General features: G+C 42.7%; 1 protein-coding gene across 6 annotated transcripts in view; it reads left to right on the top strand.

The window, feature by feature from the left end:
• The first annotated feature begins 216 nt into the window (after positions 1–216).
• Positions 217–22,296, top strand: part of VANGL1 (VANGL planar cell polarity protein 1) — a 101,257-nt gene continuing 79,177 nt past the window's right edge. Inside the window, exons 1-2 of one of the 6 annotated variants that reach the window (XM_033941562.1) lie at positions 276–349; positions 826–1,071. The gene's annotated coding sequence lies outside the window, so the exon portion shown is untranslated. Of the gene's footprint in view, positions 350–413; positions 1,072–2,298; positions 2,376–22,296 lie in introns of those variants that run through there. The other 5 variants (XM_033941563.1, XM_033941561.1, XM_033941560.1 and 2 more) reach the window with 5 other exon arrangements.

The raw sequence follows: 22,296 nt of genomic DNA, 5'->3' as shown, positions 1-22,296 counted from the left end.
AATAACCCGCAGGCGGTTCCCTCCCCCCGTCTGGTATCTCAACCCTAAACCTCCAGCCCCCCCTGTCCAGAATATCTCCCTCATTCCGACACACCCCATTTCAGCATCCCACCTTCGAACTCACCTTTCAGGTCGCCCGTATCTGGCCGCCTGTGACGCAATATCTGTTCCCGGGCCGTGTCCCACCTCCCCCCCCTATACGACTTCCTGTTTCCGGCAGGGCGGGACGCCGAGGGACAGACTTTACCTCGGAGGTGGCGGGAGTCGGGGCGCTGGAGCAGGAGAGCAGCGGGGTCGCTCACGGGAGACCTCAAACACGAGTCGGAAGGTGGGACGGGGGTTGGGCTGTGTAAGTGAGGAGCGCGGCCGAGGCGATCCTCGGGATAGGGGAGAGCGGAAGAGAGGGAGAAATAGTAGGAGGAGCCCCCGGTTCCCGAATGTATGTGAAGAGTAGTCAGATGCATGTGGTATCTCTGCATACTTTGGGTATTTTTGCATTCTAGTCCCAAAAACTTTAACTTGAAGAGAATTAAGAAAATCATTGGGGTGACTCGGGCTCCACTAAAAAAAAAACAACCAACCCCAAAACTAGTGTACCAAATGCCATGTCTTTTGTAGTAGCACCGAGAAGTAGTATTTTGGCTTTGAAAGACCATGCTTTCTTAACGTAATGTTTAACAGTGCTTTCCAAAACTTCTATCCGGTATGACCCCTTTTTATATTTAAACAAAAAAAATAATATCTGTCAGCCTAGATGATAAAAACAAAATAGCAGACTTATATTTTTCTCTCTACTCCACTTTTATCTTCCCTCCAAATACGAAGGCAGCAGCAACTGTAGTAGTGACCCGGTGGCAGTCGGAATAAGACCGTATACTAATGTGCCAATCCAGTATTCTGCATGCAGTCTAACAGGAAACCTCATACAGGAGGAGGGAGCAAGGCCTGTTAATGTTTATGCTAACTGCCATTACTTGACACAGGTGATTGTAGTGGCTCTGGAGAGAAGGGACCTTATCTGCTGATGTTGCCTCAATTGAGGTCCTGACCCACAGTTGGGGAATCACACTGGTATGTAATATGATGTTACCCTCTTGTGATTAACACAGAAAAAATCCCTCTATATAGGAGGATTAATAGCTTTAGGTCTGTACCCTTGAACTGCTGCTTCAGATCCTCCAAAGTGAAAGGCCTCTTTGTGTATGGCTATGCAAAATATTTGAGCCATGGTTCATTTGCTTACTGCCAGCAGGTAATTCTCTGGAGAATAAAACAAATGTCTTGAGAACAAGGCCAACGATTTTTGTGGTAAGGGTGTGGCATGACATGGTCACAGAAGCAGTTTGTTTCTCTTGGAATTGGATGACATGCTTTGATAGTCAGGAAGATACTCAGAATTGGCATCTACTATTTGGATTAATGTTCTATATGATGGTCTTTCATTGGATCATAGAGATATAGCTGGTTGCTTCTGTTAACTTATTCTTTCATTATCACTGCTAGTTATATTCATCTGTTTTTGCTTTCTGGTTGTTGCCATGTACTGTGTATAGCAATTGGTTGCAGTTTGAGAATATGTTTCCAGGTCAAAAGAACATAAGAATAGCCACATTCTCTGGCAATGCTTTTCAGAGCTTATCTATTCTCTGAAAAAAATATTTCCTCTTATTGGTTTTAAAAGTATTTCCCTGTAACATCCCTAGTCTGGATGGGGTTATTAGATGATATCATGCTAGGGAGCACCAGCTGAGCTAGACTTGGTTTTATTTTTCATTGTTCTCAATGGAAGTAAAGTCAAGCTTGGTTCATCCTGTTCTTCATGACCTGGAGCCAGCTGGCAACCCTAAATTGCATGTTACAATTATCTAGAAGTGAGAAGTTAAAAAGATTTATGCCAGAATTGCAAAAAAAAAAAAAAAAGTAATAGGATTTACCATCATCATCAAATCCTAGGAAAAGATTTGTTGGTAGCTGCTGCTGCCGCCAGCAGTTCCCTGGGAAAGATGACCACCGTTGGTGATGTTCTGGCCAAAACAATAAAAGTGGCTGGTGCATTGCAGCATAGGTTTTGCCAATGATAGCAGGTGTGATTGCAACAAGAGGGCCTATAGAGAGACTTCCCTAGTGCTGGCAATTTACATAGGATAGAGGTCAGATCCAAGTTTATTAGGACTTAATTTCCTGCTTATCAAACATAATTGTCTAAGCGGCTTACAATCTAAAAGTGGGGAGGGAAGAGATAAGACAAGATGAGACAGTAAGGGAAGTGGGGGGGGACTACAAATAGTACAGGAAAGAGGAGGGGTGAAGCATAGGAGGATAAGCCCTGGTGTTGTGAGTTCCAGAGGAAGAGAGGAAGAAAGTAAGGAGAGCAGGTGAGTTCTTGGAAAGAGGTGTGAAAAAGCTGTGCTACTATTCATCTTAGAATAGTAGCCTATGCACTTGTGTGTAGGTGGATGTACATGTATGTGCTTCAGTAATTTGAAATCATAAGCTTCTGTATGGATTTTATGGCAGCAGCACTGATAGAATGAGATTGGCTTGAAATTGGGTATGAACCTAGCTTTCTTCATGTGTTAATATTATTTTATAGGTATCTAAAGTTGTTATACTGTGAGGATCCTTCAGGAACTTCCTAGAGCTCTGGAACACATTTCAGTGTTACAGGACAATTGTGTGGTTTTCAGTTTTGTTGCCTAGCAAATGGTAGCATGAAGTATCTGAAAACAAGAGTTAACAAGATAGTGATGGAAGAAATGTTTGAAATTGTTGGCTTCATGCTAAGATCCCAGAAGCTGCCCTACTGTTTGAGGATGGTTAATGTTTACCCTTGAGCTGAGTAACTCCTTTATATATCTCTATTTCAGAAATACTTCAGTTTCTATGGAAGTAAACAGCAGGGAAAGCTCAGAGCAGAAGATAAATGGGCTTGCTTAGTGAATTGAGAAATTTGCTATACAAATGTGATTGAGGTAGTGATAATTATGAAAATCTGGAATAACCATCTATTTCAGATTGTAGCACTGTTTGTAGTGTGCAAAGCTTAGGTTTCCCGTCCAGAGCTGTTTGATTCTCATGACATACCTAGCCAGTCAAGTGTTTAGCATATCCAACAATGAGAGAAATTTGTATGCCTTGGTATGCAAATCTATCTCATGCATGGTTCATTGTAGATATCCTAAAACTTGACTAGCTAAGTGTGTCCTGAGAACTGGGTTGAGAATCATTGGCTGGTGCATCTTAAAGGTGCTCTTTAGGCTAGTGAGACTTCCTTAGGACTGTCTGGTGAAAGGAATGAAGGCAGGCAAAAAGCAGTCATTTAACATCTCTCATTTTTATTTAATTTCTATTTCATTAACGTAAATGTTTTACTAGCTCTCTGCTCAGCCGCACTCACCTTATTGAATAAAATAAAGTGGGGTACTGCTTTGATTCTCAAAATGCCATTATGCATCAATGGATACATATTAAAGCTGGACTATGGCACAGCTGTCAGAGGTTGGCAGGGGTGCGGAAAGAAGGCTGGGGTTTTTGTTGTTTTTTTTTTGTCAAATTCCAGAGAGTGTTGCCATAATAAACACACCTCATTGAATAGATATATATACACTGCTAAGCATTTTAGAAAAGCTACATTAAATAAGTCTAATGGGGAAACATTTCTTCCAGAGCAAAACCAAACAGCACAAGATTTTAGTAACCTCTCTCTGAGACCTAAGTTAGTATTTCTCAACTCGGTCCTGGAGTATCCCCTTGCCAGTCAGGTTTTCAGGCTATCTACAATGAATAGGCATGAGATTGATTTGCATACACTGCCTCTATTATATGCAAATTTCTTTCATGCATATTCATTGTAGATAGCTTGAAAACCAGACCGGCAAGGACCGAGTTGAGAAACACTGACCTAAGTTATTTAAAAGGATGTTTATTTCCTACTTACCGTATTTTTCGCTCCATAAGAAGCACTTTTTCCACCCCCAAAAAGGGGGGTGGAAAGTAAGTGCGTCTTATGAAGCAAAGATACAAATTTAAGCCCGCTGCTGCTGCTGCCACTGCATATTTTAATCCCCTCCCCCTGATGCCGCTGCATATTTTAACCCCCCCCCCACTGCCGCATATTTTTTTAAAAACCCCACCACTGCTACAACTTTATCCCACCCGCTGGCCCGACCGCTCACCGTTGTACCTGGTGGTCTAGCGAATTTCTCGGCTAGAAGCGCAGAGAGATCAGGAACAAGTCCTTCGCACTCCTGCCTGGGCCCGCACCAATCTCCGAATGGCTGCAGTCAGCTGTTGCGGGACTCGCGAGAACTGACTGCAGCCATTTGGAGATCGGCATGGGCCCAGGCAGGAGCGTGGAGGACTTGCTCCTGATCTAATCTAATCTAATCCTTAGGTTTGTATACCGCATCATCTCCACGTTTGTAGAGCTCGACACGGTTTACAGTAGGAGAAATAGGAAGGAACTACAACAGAGGGTTAGAGGTAGAAGTGTGAAGAAAATTTAGAGGACTTGGGATGCCAAGATATAAGAGTTTCCTTGATTCCCAAGTTGGAGGGAGACTTACATTTTTTGAGAAAAGCCAGGTTTTCAGATGTTTGCGGAAAACTTGAAGAGAGCTCAAGTTATGAAGAGGGGAGGTAAGGTTGTTCCAGAGCTCAGTGATTTTGAAGTGAAGGGAGGTCCCTAGCTTTCCTGTGTGGGAAATGCCTTTTAGCGAGGGGAAGGATAGTTTTAATTTGTGGGAGGATCTGGTGGCATTAGGGTTTGAGGAATTCCAAGAAAGAGGGATAAAGGGAGGGAGGATACCATATAGGATTTTGAAAGTTAAACAGGCGCATTTATAGTGGACCCTGGCGATTATCGGAAGCCAATGGAGCGGGGAGACATGGTCAAATTTACTTTTAGCAAAGATGAGCTTGGCCGCGGCATTCTGAATCCGTTGGAGTCTGTGGAGGTTTTTCTTAGTTAGGCTTAAGTAGATAGAGTTGCAATAGTCCAATCTGGAGAGGATGATGGATTGGACAAGGAGGGTAAAATGTTTTTGATGGAAGCAGGATCTAACTTTCCTCAGCATGTGAAGGCTGAAAAAGCATTTTTTTTACCAAGGATTGGATTTCTGTGCTTCTGGCTGGGAAATTCGCTAGACCACCAGGCACGACAGCGAGTGGGTGGGATTAAAGTTGTAGCAGTGATGGGGTTTTTAAAAAAAATATGCGGCACTTCTTGCCTGTGCGCCGCTGGCTGGGAAAGATGGGAGAAATTAAGGTACCGAGGGGGGATGATTAAAGGTACGGGGAGATGATTAAAAAAGGTATTGGGGGTAAGTGGGGGATGATTTATGGTACTGGGAGGCATGTGGTATGCGAGGATGATTTAAGGTACTGGGGGCACGTGGGGATATGGGGGATGATTTAAGGCAGGGGTGCCCAATACGTCGATCGCGATCGACAGGTCGTTCGCTCAGGCGACCCCAGTCGATCGCAGAGCGGGTTCCCTTCTTCCCTTCTCTTTTTTCCCCTCCTGACTGGCCTGCCTCTTGAAGAACGCTGGCCAATCAGAGTGCTGGCAGGGCGGGGTGAAGGTCGGTAGGGGATGGAGCTCAGCGCACCACAAGAAATAGAAGCGTCTGTTGATTGAGGTAAGAGCCGAGGCCTAGTGCTGCCCGATATACAATTTTTAAAACCCAAAAATCAGTGGCGTACAAGTGGTGGGGGGGGCCGGTCCGCCCCAGGTGCACGGCTTGGAGAGGTGCACAGCCGTCCGGGTCCTCCTGCCCTTCCTTTCGCCCGGTCCGCGCTCGGGACTCGCGCCTGCCTGGTCCTGTGTCGCCGCCTAAATGGTGCTGTTGGTTATTGCGAGACTCGCGGGAGTTGACGGCACCATTCGAGCGGCGGTGTGGGACCAGGCAGGCACAAGATAATCAAGCTCGGCAGACCACCGGTCCATTCTGAATTCTCCTTGTCACACATTCCTCAGGTAGTGGGCCTCTTTAGCAAACAGACAAGCAGTTTTAAATTCCAAGATGCTGACAGAAGGGAAAATGATTTTTCCTCACTAGGCCAAAACCTAAAAATGGTGGTACAGACATAGGCCTACAGTCTGCTGGGGTGGGGATGCAGTCTGGCACCATGTCTGACTGGCAGCCCAAAGATCAGCGTCCTTGAGGTATTCTCAGCATGAGGCAGTGATTCTTCTCCATTCCAGCTACTGTACAGAGCGCAGGCTGCAGCACATTTCCAGCACGGGTCATAGTGAGTAAGGCTGTTACAGCTTAGGAGGTGAATTGGGGGTTGGAGGGGGTCTGCAAATTGAGAATTTGAAGATTCCTGCATGTCCCCTTGTGTTTTCCCACCTGTAACAATCCTAAATCACCAATTTTAACCTTTTGTTTTATGTGTTTAAATTGTGATTCTTGGCATGAAAAGCTTAGCAGCGGCCATCTTGGATTTTAGCAATCTTTTTTTTCTAAAGTTCCCCGCACTTCCAAAACTTCAATTTTTGCCTCAAAACCTGTTGGGATGGAGTCTTTGGGCTGTTCTATACCAAATTTATGCCAGGATTGCACAAAGTTTGCGCCTCGGGAGCATCCTTGCAATACGTGCCATATGTCATTGCCAGGAGCACAAATCTTTGCCCCTCCCCTGATTAGGCAGGTGACAACAAGGGTGGCTAGCCCATTGGGGCAGCTTTTTCTGTTTTTCGGGGCCCAGTAGCACTGACAATTCCGCACGTAAAGATATAAACACCCCGCAGCTCAAGAAACGCAAAGTTAAGTCATCTGAGGGTGACTTTATGATCCATGGTCTGGAAGCCTCGGATTTTATGAAATTTTTGTGGGATGATTTTCATGAGCCATGCTTCTGCAAAGTCCCATTGCGCCTTGGACTTGTGTCTCAGCAGCTAAGCCTCTATAGGCACCAGTGGCGTACCTAGGGTATGTGGCACCTAGGGCCCATCATTTTTTTGACACCCCCCCTATGTAAAAAAATATTTTTTGTAATAACCGTGAAATGGAATAAATGGTCAGAATAGAAACAGACAGTGAAAATTTTCTTTTATTGAACCTCATATATGTAACCATTATTCCAAACATAACATAAATTATGTCTGAATTGTCATGACATCAGAAGTACATAAGAACATAAGAACATAAGAAATGCCTCTACTGGGTCAGACCTGAGGTCCATCGTGCCCAGCAGTCCGCTCACGCGGTGGCCCAACAGGTCTAGGACCTGTGCAGTAATCCTCTATCTATACCCCTCTATTCCCTTTTCCAGCAGAAAGTTGTCCAATTCCCTCTTGAACCCCAGTACCGTACTCTGCCCTATCACGCCCTCTGGAAGCGCATTCCAGGTGTCCACCACACGCTGGGTAAAGAAGAACTTCCTAGCATTCATTCTGAATCTGTCCCCCTTCAACTTTTCTGAATGCCCTCTTGTTCTTTTATTTTTTGAAAGTGTGAAGAATCTGTCCCTCTCTACTCTCTCTATGCCCTTCATGATCTTGTAAGTCTCTATCATATCCCCTCTAAGTCTTCTCTTCTCCAGGGTAAAAAGTCCCAGTTTTTCCAATCTCTCAGCGTATGAAAGGTTTTCCATCCCTTTTATCAGACGTGTCGCTCTCCTCTGAACCCTTTCGAGTATCGCCATATCCTTCCTAAGGTACGGCGACCAATATTGGACGCAGTACTCCAGATGCGGACGCACCATCGCTCGATACAATGGAGTAGTTGCAGGTGGTGCTTGGGATAGTTCTGATTGTGTTAGTTCAGTTTTATGTGTTTTTTGAATAGAAGGGTTTTTATTTCTTTTTTGAAGGTTTTGTAGTCTGTGGTCGAGGTCAATAGGTTGTAGAGTTGGGGGACGAGTGTTAGGAAGTTGTCGAACAGTTTTTTTTCTTTTGACATTTTTGTTTGGAGGGTGTGTGAATGGTGCATGAGTTCTCCTATGTCTGGTTGAGGTGGATTGAATTATTTAGCTGAAGAAATTAGTTACCCCCCCATTCCACACACATTAATTCTCTTCCATTTTTGTTCCCATTATAAAAAACACTGATAAGTTCCCAGAAAAAAATACATTAAAATAATAAGTGAAAACAAAAGCCCCTACAGATGAGAACATAACATAAGAATAGCCTAACTGGATCAGACCAATGGTCCATCATGCCCAGTAGCCCATTCTCATGGTAACCAATCCAGGTCACTAGTACCTGGTCAAAACCCAAAGAGTAGCAACATTCCATGCTACCGATCCAGGGCAAGCAGACACTTCCCCCATGTCTTAATAACAGACTATGGACTTTTCCTCCAGGAATTTGTCAAAACCTTTCTTAAAACCAGCAACGCTATCTGCTTTTACCATAACTTCTGGCCACTTCATTTTTAAGCTTAGGTCTTTCCTTCCAAACAGAGACCTTGCTAGATGTCAACTACAGAAAGAACAAGGTAACTTCACAAGGACCTAGCTGTGCAGGAAATGTGAATCTCCTCATACACCCACCATATAGTGCAAAAATGTGCAAAGGTCTGGTTTTTTCTTTCGATCACTACATAGCCTAATGCCACACAAGCAGCTGTTACAAACATATTCTGAAGGTCAATGCTAAGGTTAACAAAGTTTCCTTCCTTGGACCACTGGAAGAGATCCCAAAACAACTACCCAGACATAACACCCAAAGACCCACTCAGTGTGTGAACCAGTTGAGTGGAGTGGACTAACTGGGGGGTGGAAATGGGCCCAGAGTTTGCTCAGCAGAATTTCCCAGACCACCTCTTCCTCTCAACACATTGACACGCTGCCACCACCACCACCATTACCGGGTAGGCCAGCAATGCTTATAAACTTTATAAAACACATTATTATATTTTAACTGAACTCTCTGACATCCTCAGCCTTTCCATTCACAAAAATAGAAGGAAGAAAAGTTCCCGTTTCCTGCTGTCTCATGTCCACGGCCTATACAATATTTTTCTTCTGCAGACCCTTAAAAAGTCTGACCAAATCCTCATTTCACTTGCATTATAAAGTACTGAGGATGCCATCTCTCCCCAATCCCAGGTCCTAAAGTCTAAGACAGTAGCGCCAACTAGTGCTGCCCGATTCAGGAAAAAAAAAAAAATATTCGATTCAGCCTATTGAATTGGTTTTTTGATTCGATTTTCCTGCCCAATTGGGTGTTTTTTTTTCCAAACATTCTGGTGGATTTATTTTATAGCTTTTTCACCCCCCTTTGGCATCTCCTAACCACACTGGCGCTGTGGTGTAAATAAAATAAAAACAAAAAGGACTTTTCCTCTCTCTGTTAAATCCTAGCTCACGTTTGCGGTCTAACACCAGCTCTGGCAGGATACACATTTCAAATCTGACATATTGTAATCACAAAACAGAAAATAAAATTAGTTTTTCTACCTTTTGTTGTCTGGTTATTTTTCAAATCTTGTTGGTCCAAGGCTCTGGTTGTCTTAATGATAATTTTCTTGCCAGGGTCTTCTTCTTCCTTTTTTCTGTATGCTAACCATCCATCTGCCATCTCTGTCCTCCCCGTTTCCCTTCCCTCCTCAGGAGGTCTGGCATCTTTCCTTTTTTCGTCTCCCTCTACAGATCCATCTTTTCTTAACTACCCTTTCATCCAGCATCTCTCCCTCCTTCCCCACCAGCCCAGGGTCCACCATATCTCCCTTTCTTTTCCCAACTACCCTCCTACCCAGTATCTCTATCCCCTCATCCACACCATCCCTTGTGTCCAGATTCTCTCTCTTTCTGTTCCTTCCCTCCCTAAAAACCATGGTCCATCATCTCTCTCCCTCTCCTCTATTTTCAGACCCATTATTTCTTCCCACCCAAAGTCCGGCATGTGCGTGTCTCTTTGAACCCCCCTTCCCTCCGTGTACTTCTACACCAGAAGAGAGCGAGATGAAGGGAGAGAGATTGGACCTGGGATAGTGTGGAGGAAGAGGGAAAAAGATGCTTGAAGGGAGAACCGTTGGGAAGAGAAAGAGAGAAATGGTGGACCTGGGGGGAGGAAGGCAGGCAGACAGGAGGAGAGATGGGATAGTTGCAGTTGGGAAGAGAAAGGAAGAGAAGTTGGATCTGGAGATGGTAGGGATGGAGAAATGTTAGGCCTGGGGGTGGAAGGGAGAAAGAGATGCAGCATCTCTTCCCCCCCCCCCTTCCATCTCATTGTTCAGCATCAAGGGGAAGAAGAACAACAGAAAAGAGATGCAAAATGTTGGACCAAGAGGAAAGAGGAGGAGAGAGAGAGAAGGAAATAGGCTAGAAAAGGAGTGAGATGGGAAATGGGAGAGCTACAGAATAAGAGAAGATGGAAAATTAATAGGTAGCTGATAATTTAAAAAGGAGAAGGATGAGAAAGAGGGTGAGATTTGAATGGACAGAGGCAGAAAAAAGAAAAGTTAAAAGGGAAAAATCAATATGTTGGAGAAAGGAATTGGAGTAAGAGGGAAGAGGAGAAAAAAAAATGGACAGCAGACACTAGAAAGAAAATTAGAAGATAGACAAAATCAGAAAGAGAAACTGGGGCTAAAAGCAAAATGACCAGACAACAAAACGTAGAAAAAATAATTTTATTTTCTATTTTGTGATTACAATATGTCAGATTTGAAATGTGTGTCCTGCCAGAGCTGGTGTTAGACAGCAAATGTGAACTAGGACCTAAAAGAGAGGAAAAGTCTTTTTTATTTATTTTGTAGCCAGTGTTGAGGTTGGAGAGGTTGTATCACTATACTTCTACTAAGACTAACCCCCTCCTTTGCTAGCGCACAGCATGGGTTTTGGTGCCGGTAGCAGCAATTGATCCAACGCTCACAGAAGTCCTGTGAGTGTCGGAGAAGCTGGCGCTGGGGCTCACGCTGTGTGTCAGCAAAGGAGGGGGTAAGTATTGTAATAAAAAATCCAGCCCGCGACTTAGCCTGTGTTTTAGATTTCGGCCCCTTATGTGATTTGAGTTTGACACCCTTGATCTAGAGAATCTGCTCTGTCAGTGGTGAAGAGATGCCTGGCATGGTTGAGGGTCTCTGATATGGACATCAACCTCCAAGACAGATTAGCTAATATTCCCTGTTTGGATGAAGAACTGTTTGGTGATTCCATTGAGGTAGCCACACAAAAGTTAACGGATCATGAAAAGAATTGCAATGCTTTGGTCAGAACGAAGACTAAACCTCCTTTGGCTGCACAGTCTTCTAAACCTATCTCTTCATATCAGCGGCACTATTCTGCTAAACCTTCTGCTCCTCGTCCACTTCAGCAGAAGAAGCTAAATCAACAGCAGCCTCAAAAATCTCAACCAGCAGCTCCTCAAAAACCTCAGACTTTTGACATGCTCATGGAGAGCATAGCCGCTGTCCCTCTTTCTCAGCTTCCTCAGCCAATCAGAGGTTGCCTCCAATTATACCATCAACGTTGGACACTGATAACAACCAATTTGTGGGTTCTCAAAGTTATTCAAGAGGGTTACTCTCTTCATTTTGTCAATACACCTCCAAATCAACCTCCAAGAGAGTCAGTCCTCTTTCAACCCTCGGCAGGTTTCTACTCCCGGTATTTTCTCACCCCAAAGAATACGGGAAGTCTACGTCCAATTCTAGACCTCAGAGGCTTGAAAAAAATTCTTGCTAAAAAAAAAGTTTTGAATGTTAAGTGGCAACTCTATATCCCCTCTTAGATTAAAAAAAAGATTAGCTATTCTCTCTGGATCTAAAAGAAGCTTATACTCATATACCCATTCATCCTCCCACAGGAAGTTTCTGAGATTTCAAATAGCCCATCAACATTTTTAGGTCAAGGTTCTGCCCTTCGACCTGGCATCCTCACCCAGAGTATTCACCAAGTGCCTAGTAGTAGGGCAGCAACTTTAAGGCTCAATGACTCTACATTTTTCCTTATTTCGATGATTGGCTAATAAAAGATGCCTCTCCTCAAGGGGTGCTCTTAGCAACGCAGTCAACAGTCCAGTTTCTTCAGCAGTTGGGGTTTGAAGTCAACTTTCCAAAATCTCAGCTTCAACCCTCTCAAACTCTACAATTCATAGGAGCCCTGCTCGACACCATTCAAATCAGGGCATTCTTACTTCAGCAAAGACAAGACAATTTGATTCAACTTTGCAACCAGGCTTATCACCTTCTGTCCATCTCAGCCAGGCAGATGATGATACTATTGAGTCACATAAAACAAAAAAGAAACTGCAGACTGATATGTACAAGATGCAGGCAATGTTTATTTTACCCAATATTAAATGCTTGACTGTTGAGTCATATGGCACCCACAGTCCATGTTATCCCCTTTGTGCGACTCCATCTCAGGACACTAGCATCCCAATGGTCTCAAGCTCTCGATTCACTCTCACAAGAAATTACAGTCACATCTTCACCGTCAATATCTGCAGTGGTGGATGAATTCTTCAAATCTTTCCAAAGGGCTGTTTCAAATCCCTCCACATCAGAAAGCTCTGACCACAGACTCATCCAAAAATGCTTGGGGAGCTCATCTGGATGATCTTTGCATACAGGGTCATTGGTCCGCCCAAGAGCAGCAATGTTGCATCAATCTCTTGGAACTTAGGGCCATTCATAATGCTTTCAAAATTTTTCAGCACATATCCAGTCAAGTCCTACTAATACACATGGACAATCAAGTGGCAATGTATTACATAAACAAGCAAGAGGCCGAGAAGATTTGGAACTGGGCTATTGCTCTTAACATATTCTACAAAGTGGTCTATATTCAAGGGGGGAAGAATTCTCTCACCGACAATCTCAGCAGGTTTCTCAAACCACATGAGTGGACGCTCAACTCCACAGTCTTGCGTCGGATATTCTTTCTTTGGGGGGACTCCTCAGATAGACTTGTTTGCATCCCCCACAATCACAAGCTGCCTCAATTCTGTTCCAGATAATATGCTCCGCAATGCCTGGAGACGGATGCTTTTCTTCTGGATTGGATGCACAAATTTCTTTATTCGTTTCCACTGATCCCTCTCATTCTCAGGACACGAGTCAAGCTCAAGTGAAAATATGCCACCATGATCCTCATAGCTCCTCAGTGGCTCAGACAACCGTGGTTCTACTTCAGCTCAATATCAAGGAACCATTACCTCTGCAGATCTTTCCATCTCTTCTAACACAGAGTCAAGGATCTCTTTTACATCCCAATCTACAGTCCTTGCACCTGAAAGCTTGGTACTTCAGCTGACACTGATCTTTCGGATCCTGTCCGTCTCATTTTGGATGCATCCAGAAAACCTTCTACACAGCAATGCTACCTACAGAAGTGGACCATGTTTTCTACATGGTGCACTCTTCATCATCATGATGCTTCATCCTCCTCTATCTTCAGTATTGGATTATCTTCTCCATCTATCCAACTCGGGTCTTAAAACCTCTTCAGTTAGAGTTCATCTTAGTGTTGTCAATGCGTTTCATGGACCAGTCTACGGTAAATCTTTGACTTCTCATCCTCTTGTTTCCAGATTCATGAAAGGACCTTTCAATATCAAACTACCTCCAGTGGTTTGGGACCTTAATATTCCTCTTTCAACTGATGAAGCTTCCTTTTGAACCAATGTCTTTGGCTCTTCTGAAATATCTCACTTGGAAAGTGGTATTTCTAATCTCCATTACTTCTGCTCATTGAGTGAGGAAGCTTCAAGCGCTGGTGGTGGATCCGTCTTTCACAGTATTCTACCAAGATAAAGTAGTGTTTGCACCCATCCAAAATTCCTCCCAAAAGTAGTCAGTGAATTTCATTTAAATCAATCCATTATGCTTCCAGTGTCAATCCATTATGCTTCCAGTATCAATCCATTATGCTTCCCAAGCCTCATTCTCACCCTGGAGAAATGGCTTTTCATACTTTGGACTGCAAATGAGCTTTGGCTTATTACTTACAGCGGACTAAACCACATAAAACATCTCCTCAACTGTTCATCTCATTTGATCCTAACATTCTGGGCCGGCCTGTATCCAAAAGAACTATCTCCAAATGGTTGGTGGACTATACTGCCTTCTGTTGTGCTCAGGCTGGGCTGCAACTCAGGAGTCGTGTAACAGCACACAAAGTTCAAACTATGGCATCTTCAGTTGCTTTCTTACGTTCTACTCCTATTGATGAGATCTGTAAAGTTGCTAGTTGGTCCTCGGTTCATACATTCACATCTCACTACTGTCTGGAATCTTATTCCAGATGGAATGGTCACTTCAGCCAAGCAGTATGACAAAATTTATTTTCTTAATGGCCAGCACTCCCTCCATCCAATTGTAATAAGTTAAGGAGTCCCACATGTGAGAATATGCTGCCTGCTTGTCCTGGAATAAAGCACCGCTGCTTATTGTAACAGGTGTTATCCAGGGACTAAACTAAACCTTAAGTTTATATACCGCATCATCTCCACGAATGTGGAGCTCGGCACGGTTTACAAGAACTTAAAATCTAGAAAATAACTTTCGTTCTAATCTTAGGATATTAAATTTCCCCAAAGTTCCATTGATGTCCACTAAAGAAATGTTAAAAAAATATTTCCTTGAAATTTTGAATGTTCCAGAGGATATATTCCCCCCTTTTGCACAGATATATTTTCTTCCAACAAAAGAAAAAAAAAAGAAGAGCAACATTCTTTAGTACAAGATCCGGAACCACAGATGGATATAACAACAATTTTGGAAACATCTCTTAAAGATTTAGTTAAACCAACTACTTTATTAGTCACGGTGGCATTGGCACCCGATAAAAAGTGGATTCTGAAATTGTACTTTAAACATAGGCATAAGGAATTCCTAGGACAAAATGTTCAGATGTTCCCAGATGTGACGAAGGAAACCCAAAAACGTCGACAACAGTTTTTGCTTCTTAAATCAGGGGTAACAGCGATGGGTGGTGTATTTTTGCTACAGTATCCATGTAAATGCATTGTTAAATACAGATCTCACACAAATATATTCTTTGAACTGTCACAATTAACTGGGTTTCTCTCTCTGAAAAGGCTTGAAGGGGAGATAACGATAAGTTAATGTGTTATTAATGCTCCTGTAACCTTAGTCAGATAATTAGCCTATTTTGATAATTGGGTGAAAACCCATGATTGCCTTATTTTGTATTTCACTCATTAGATTCTTGGATCCAAAAATTTCAGACTATAATATTGATTAAGTAGCAAAAATTTATTTTGTAGTTTGTTTTATTCATTATATCTTTTTCAATAATCTGTAAATATTGTTTAAACTTAAATAAATAAAATTAAATGATATAGAGTGGGTGTGTTTCAGGATGGGCTAATTTAAATATTATGTAGCATTATGTGCTATTCCAAAAATTTTTTTTATATGATTTTCAAAATGCTGCCTAAGCATAGTTCAGAGCTTCTTGCCAGTGCAAGTATAGCTGCCAGTAAAAGTTGCTGTTTCCTATTCAAAAGTAGGCACTTGATGATGTGAATGTGACTGTTGTAGAGTGGATTGTAAATGTGAGATGCCATCTCTGGGTTATCAATTAAGGTAATGTTTCTCTCCTGTAGCTGGCAGTGGATGAGAGTGAACAGCACAAAGCCTTTGTTGCCCAGCCCTCTGCATGCTGCCAAAATTGCCTGAGGCCAGGACGCCAGAAGCTTGCTTGAATGGTGTACACAGAGGCCATTAAAATCTAGTTTGCTTGTTTGGACAAGTACAGGGAGGTTCCATCTTTTTTATTCATTTTTACAGCTATAGATTGAAGTATACCTTGAGCTGAGCTAGCATTGTTTGGAAAAGTAATCAATTCTAGACGAGAGAGAAGTTACAAAGCAGCTCCTTACCCTGAAGGGTCCTGGCATAGGGAGATATCCAGAGCCACCTTTTTGTCTCCCTCCTACAAAATTCCAAATCTCCTTTTATAACTTTAGGGATGTGACCTGGTTGGAGACTGTCCTGTTGTAGGAGGGACATACTTTGCTTTTCATTTTTTTAAATCCATATTCCTTTTCAACCTGCTAGACCAGTACAGACAAATCAGTTGTTTTCCCCCTGCCAACAGATGGAGGTGGAGAAACTGAACTCTTGCAGTGACACTACCAGTACAAATGCTAATGCACTGTGGAAACCTCTGGTGTTCTCTACCTTCAGCAGATGGTGAAAGTTGTGCAGGTATAAGCAGGTTGATTTGCTGGGCTTGACTCCCTGTCCTTACCCCAGTCTAGCTTTGCTGGAGTTTGCTCTCCAAAGCTTGCCTAGCAGATCTTATGGGCCTTTGCCAGAAGGGTGCGTGGGTATGTGCATTCCCTCCAGAATACTTGTAAAATGCTTATTTTGAAAAAAAGGTTGTTTTTTTTTCCTTAGCTAGCTTTATTTCTCTGTGTGCTAAGAACTCGGGACCCAGTTCTCTAAGTCCCAACACCACAGTAAAAATAAAAACAAAAAACACATGCTGGGAACAATGTTTGTTTTACTGGCGATTCTCAGCACAATAGCATGCAAATTATATGAATGCTATGTGTGCAGAAAATTGCTGGTAAAGGGGGAGGAGGAGCACCCTGGGATGCACTGGGCCTAAGACTCCAATTGGCCCATGTACTGAAACCACCAAAAAAAGGGCAAACTTTTAAGCAAAAAAGAAGCAGAGCAGATCAGAAACACTTCTGCATGGTTTGTAAACTGTTCTGAGCTCACCTGGGAGAACGGTATAGAAAATTGAATAAATAAATAAAATACAAACAATAAAAAATATTTTTGCAAATAGTACAACAAATCAAACTTCTTGATTACGCCAAACAATGCTGTTCCTCAGATTGCAACTTGATATGAAACACCTATCGTACTGACTCTGGAGCAATTTTTTGGCTACAAAATTCACCAAGTCATATTTTTTACTCATTATGCCTAGTAGCTTAAAATAGGCCTGAAAGTATACCAAGGTTTCAACCTTCGTTTAATGTGAAAATATATGGAAAAATTTAGACAGGCACTGGAATAATGAGAGAAATTTTGAATTGGAAATTTGTGGCTTTCTAATAACTGAATTTTTATAAAGATGAAAAATTGATGAGATCAAAGAACAGTATGGTGAGGAAAGAATAAGAATTTCAAAGACAAATTGTGCTTCACAATCATTTCATATGCTGCTCATCATGTAGCTAGCCTGAGTATAATGCTTTGAATTTGTTGTCAATATTGGAAAACAAAGTTTGTTCCTCTAAAACCCACACAGTATTTTTTTTAATGAGCCAATGAAAGGATTGAGCAGAGTCTGGTGGATGCAAGTATCTGCAGCCAGTCCCCCTCACTCCCTGCCCTGTCAGGCTCTGCATCCATCGCCCTCCCTCCCTCCCCTGCCAGGTCTCTGTTCCCAGCCCCCTCCTTCCTGCCCTGCCAGGTTCAGTACACTGTCCTCCATCCATCCCGATGCCTTACAGGCCTCCCATAAGTCCTGGTGGTCCAGTGGTGGGCCCGGACAGGAGGGATCCCTTCCATCTCCTGCCCCAGCTGACATTAAACAACTTTTATCTCCCTCCTGTCCCCTCTGCGTACCTGTTAAGTCCCTTGTGGTTCCATCAGTGAACTCCATCAGGAGCAACCTTCCTTCACTCCTGCCTGTGCAGAGCCTTTAACTAATTGGCTGCTGCGAGTTCTCACGGAGATAAAAGTTGTTTAAAGTCATCTGGGGCAGGAGATGGAAGGAATACCTCCTGTCCCGGCCCACTGCTGGACCACCAGGGATTTAAAAGGTATGGAGGTTGGGGGAGGTGGCAGGAGGGAGATAAAAATTATTAAAGTTGGCTGGGGCAGGAGACGGGAGGGATCGCTTCTTTCCCAGCCCACTACTGGACCATCAGGCCTTACCACAGGCCCAGCAAAGACCTGCAACAGATTTGGGAGGGGATGGATCAGTGCTGACCTGAATATTAACCAAGACCCTCATTTTTGGGCCATTTTTTTGGGTCCAAAAATGTCGGTCTATATTCAAGTATATATGATATGTTGGCTAGCCTTTAATCTTCAGGTCTTGTAGGTGATTTTAATGATAGGTTACAGACTGCTAATAGATCTGCATTTTATTTTTGAGTAAAAGGATGAGTGCATACAAACTTTATCCTAGGAGAAGCAGGCAGCATATTCTCACATGTGGGTGACATCATCCACAGAACCCCAGTATGGACAGCTTTAAAAGTGTATTGCCACTTTAAGAACTCAAAGTTTGCAAACTGCCCACATCCCGCATGCGCGAGTGCCTTCCTGCCTGATGCAGGCTCGTAGCTTCTCAGTTCTTAGTTTTCCACAGAGATAAGAAGTTGTGTTTCTGAATATTCAGTTTTTTGCCATTGCTTTCCCGCTCACGCGTTTTTTTTTTTCTGTATTTATGATTTATTTCTTTTAACCTTTTTTTTCTCAGAAACTTCAGCCGCCGAGGCCTTTATTTTTTTTCCTCAGCCATCACTTGGCCGAAGCAATCTTTTGACCCTTTTTCTTTTTTCAGATCACTAAATGGACACAAAAAGAAAAGAGAATTCAAATTAATTGACTTACATTAATTAGAAGAAAAGACTGTTAAAAGTGCCCCCAGTCTACTTTTCTTCCTTTTTGCCCAGAATGTCGGGTTTCATTTCTGCACGGCTTGCTACTCTGCAGGTCAGTGTTCAGCCAGAAACTTCAACAAGAAACACTGTTCGATATTGGCATGGATGTTAATTCAACCTCTTCATCATTGAAGTCATCAGTGCCGACATCGGGACATCGCTCCATCTGGTAAGCCAGTTCAGAGGCACCAACTTCCCAATTTGGCAATGCAAGTCAATTTGCATCAAGTCTCTTGATGCAGACCAAGCAGCGACGACCACTCTCTGGCTTGTCTCAGCCTCGAGGTCTGCATCCTCAGTATGGTCACCCTCTTAGGAGCAAGCCTCTTAGGAGCATGCATGCCAACAGTGCCTGTCTTTCTTTGAGATACATCTATATTGCTTAACCCAATATCCACTCCCTCTGTGCTGGTCCATCCACAGTACATGGCTACCAGATACTGAGGCTGGTTTTTTCAGACCGACATCGATCTACTCTGGTAACAAGAGAAAAAGATGTCCCAGTATCAAACTCCCTTGGTTCCTGTCAATCTTCAGTACATGGCTACCAGGTCCTGTGGTTTCTCCGCACCAATATCGATCTTCACTGGTACCAAAAGGAAAACATTTGTATCATATTTTTTTTCAGTCATCGCATCGGTACCGGACTCGATAGCATCAATCTTCTCGATGCATTTCTTCACCGAAGCCCTCAACCTTACAGTCTGATTCAATTAAGGAATTTCTGAGTTTACAGCAGAGTATCCACTCCAATGTCCACCAACGGCTAATCTTCTACCCAAAGACTATAATTCTTACACAGTTGGGGGAAAGAGCCTTCACTCGAACTTGAAGTTGCTTCTACCTACAGTCCTGAATATTTCTAGCAATTGGATGATGATCAGTCTTTTCAAGAACTTCTCAGCCTCTCCTTCAACTGATTGAATCTTGGCTCCAATTGTATTATCCCTATTGGGAACTGATAACCACGGTCCTCTAGATTCTACAGGTCATTCAAGAGGGTTACTTTCTTATAAGACTTATGAAATGTCCCTTACCATTACGGGACCTTCCAGAGACTTTCCTTTATATACCACTACCAGCCACTAGTGGTAGAGGTAAAAAAAACAAACCACAAAACAACTATATGCCTCAATGCCACTAGCGAGTGAAGGCTGCACTTTGGACTCACTTGGATATTGCCTTTTTTTGATACATGCTTTCCTTCTCGAAATCTACAGGAATTTCATCATATATCTCGATTCCTTTCCCTACCTGGAATGTATTGAACTTGAGACTTATTCATGGTCTACAGAGGAATCTAATATGGGTGTAGAGTCTGTAAAGTTAGATTCCTTCACATGGTGTGGCTGTTCAGGATTCCACCATGGAGCATTGAGCCTGTAAGGTGGCCTTTTTTTCCTGTTCTTTCGCTTCTGCTTGCACTTGTGGGATATAACCAGGGTGTTGAGCATGTAAGTTAGATTCTCACCATATTGCAATTCGATTCCTCCACATGATATTCAGCAATGCAACTTGACATTCATCAAATGACTTGTGGCTGTTCAGGATTCCACCATGGGGCATAGAGCCTGTAAGGTGGCTCTTCCTGTTCTTTTCATTTTACATTAGCTGGCGGGATCTAACAAGGGTATAGAAGCCTGTATGTTAGATTCCCATCATATTGGAACCTTCCACTGTTTTTCTCCTTAAAGCAAAATTAACTACGTGGTTCTTCAGGATGTCCATCAATGTTTATACAGTGCCTTTAGAAGACATACAGTTCTTTTAAGTCTTTTTACCCTACAGCTATTCCTTAATATATGTTTACTCCATCATCTTTTTCATTCTAAAAGCCCGTAGGTTTGAGAGTGGTTGTAGGGGAGGGTAGTGGCCACAACATTAAATTTTTTTATTTTTTTTTGAGAATGATTTTCTCTTCTATTGATCTTTATGCTTCCAGACTTGTAAGTCTCTTTTCCAGTCGACTCTTCTTCTTTGAGTGAGGATATTCCTTCCTCTTATCAAAGAAGAATTTTCACCTCTGTAGGGGAACTAGTGTTTTTACTTCCGTTTTTTTTCCTCATTCCAAAAAGGGAATGGAAGTCTAAGGTCACTTTTAGACCTCAGGAGCCTGAACAAAATTTTCCACTGAGGGGAAAATAAGTTCATATGTTCCATCTGATAACTTTATATTCCCTCTCAGGTCGCAGTGACTGGCTATACTCTCTAGCTCTGAAAATAAGTTTTCTTCTCATGTTCCAGTACTTCTGAACTTCTGGAAATTATTCAGATTTCCAATAGTGCAGCACCATTTTCAATATAGGGTCCTTTCTTTTGCCCTTGCATCCTCTTCCAGAGTAGTTATCAAGGGCCTGGTTGTAGTGGCAGCAGAGTGGCAGACAGATCTTTGGGTTTTTTTTTCCTGGCTGGACGACTAGCTCATCAGTGATCCAACCTCGTAATGGGTCCTCGCACTGAACCAGTTCAGTTCCCTTTTTTCAACACTGGGGATTTGAAATCTTTTTCCCAACTTTAATCTGCAATTTATCAGAGCTCTGCTATACGCCTTTTATTTCAAATGGTGTCTCTCTCAGCATTGATTCAGCTTGCAAGTAGACTTAACTTCTTTCATCAATCTTGGCCAGATGTCTGATAATACTCCTGCATCACAGGGCCTCCTCGGTGCATGTTACTCCATTTAAGAGTCTTCTCAAGATTCAAAAGACTCTTGCATGTCAGTGGTCTCAAGCACACGACCTATTGTCTCAACACTTTACTCTGACAATCGCTGCAGTGCTGAATGAGCTCTTTCTTGCTTTCTGGAGTATTTTCGTTCCACACATCAGAAGGTTCTAACAATGCACTCTTCCTCCTATGCTTTAGGGGTTTATCTGGACAGTATTCACATTTAAAGTTGCTAATCTACTATACCAGTTTTTTTCTATTTATCTTTTGGAACTCAGCCATCTACGATGCTCTTGAAACATTTTACCATCTTGTAACTATCTATGTCCTCCCAGTTCCCACAGACATTCAGGTTGCAATGTATTACATAAACAAGCCAGGAGGCAAGGGTTCTCTCCTTTGTCAAGAGGCCCAGAAGACTTGCAACTGATGTTTGTTCACCATATGTTTTTGAAATCAATATTCATTTAGGAGAGAGCAGTATTTCCATCCCAACTCCACCACACATTGTCTCAATTTTGCTCCAGGCAGTATTCTTCCCAATGCTTGGAACCTGATGCGTTGCTTCTGGATTGGACACACAAGTTTCTTTATGCATTTCTTCCAATCTCTCTCATCTTCGAGATGTTTGTCAAGCTCAAGCAGGAATTGGCTACCATGATTCTGTTGGCTCTTGGTGGCCTGCACATCCTTGGTTTTCTTTTCTACCTTGGCTAAATATCAAAGAACCAATGCCTCATCAGACTTTTTCATCTCTTCTAATGCAGAGTCATGGATATTTATTTTTATATATAGCCCAGGAATTTTTATATATAGCCCAGAATGGATTACAACGATACAAAGTTTTCAGGAACAGAGATAACATGCTACAGGATCAAAACACAAAGCTATAGAATCAATAACTTACAATTTATAGAGAATGTGACTAAGAACACATGCTTTGCAGAATCTATGAAAATGAAACCATAGAGTCACGAATGGGTATTAACATATCTGCAGTGAACGGTAGAAGAATTGGTGTGCAGGTACAGGTGTTCTGAGGTAAGGTACGTTGAAGCAAGGTCTGTTGATCC

Source organism: Geotrypetes seraphini, chromosome 4, assembly GCF_902459505.1.
Source record: "Geotrypetes seraphini chromosome 4, aGeoSer1.1, whole genome shotgun sequence".
NCBI lineage: Eukaryota > Metazoa > Chordata > Amphibia > Gymnophiona > Dermophiidae > Geotrypetes > Geotrypetes seraphini.
This window is presented reverse-complemented; position numbering and strand designations above follow the sequence as displayed.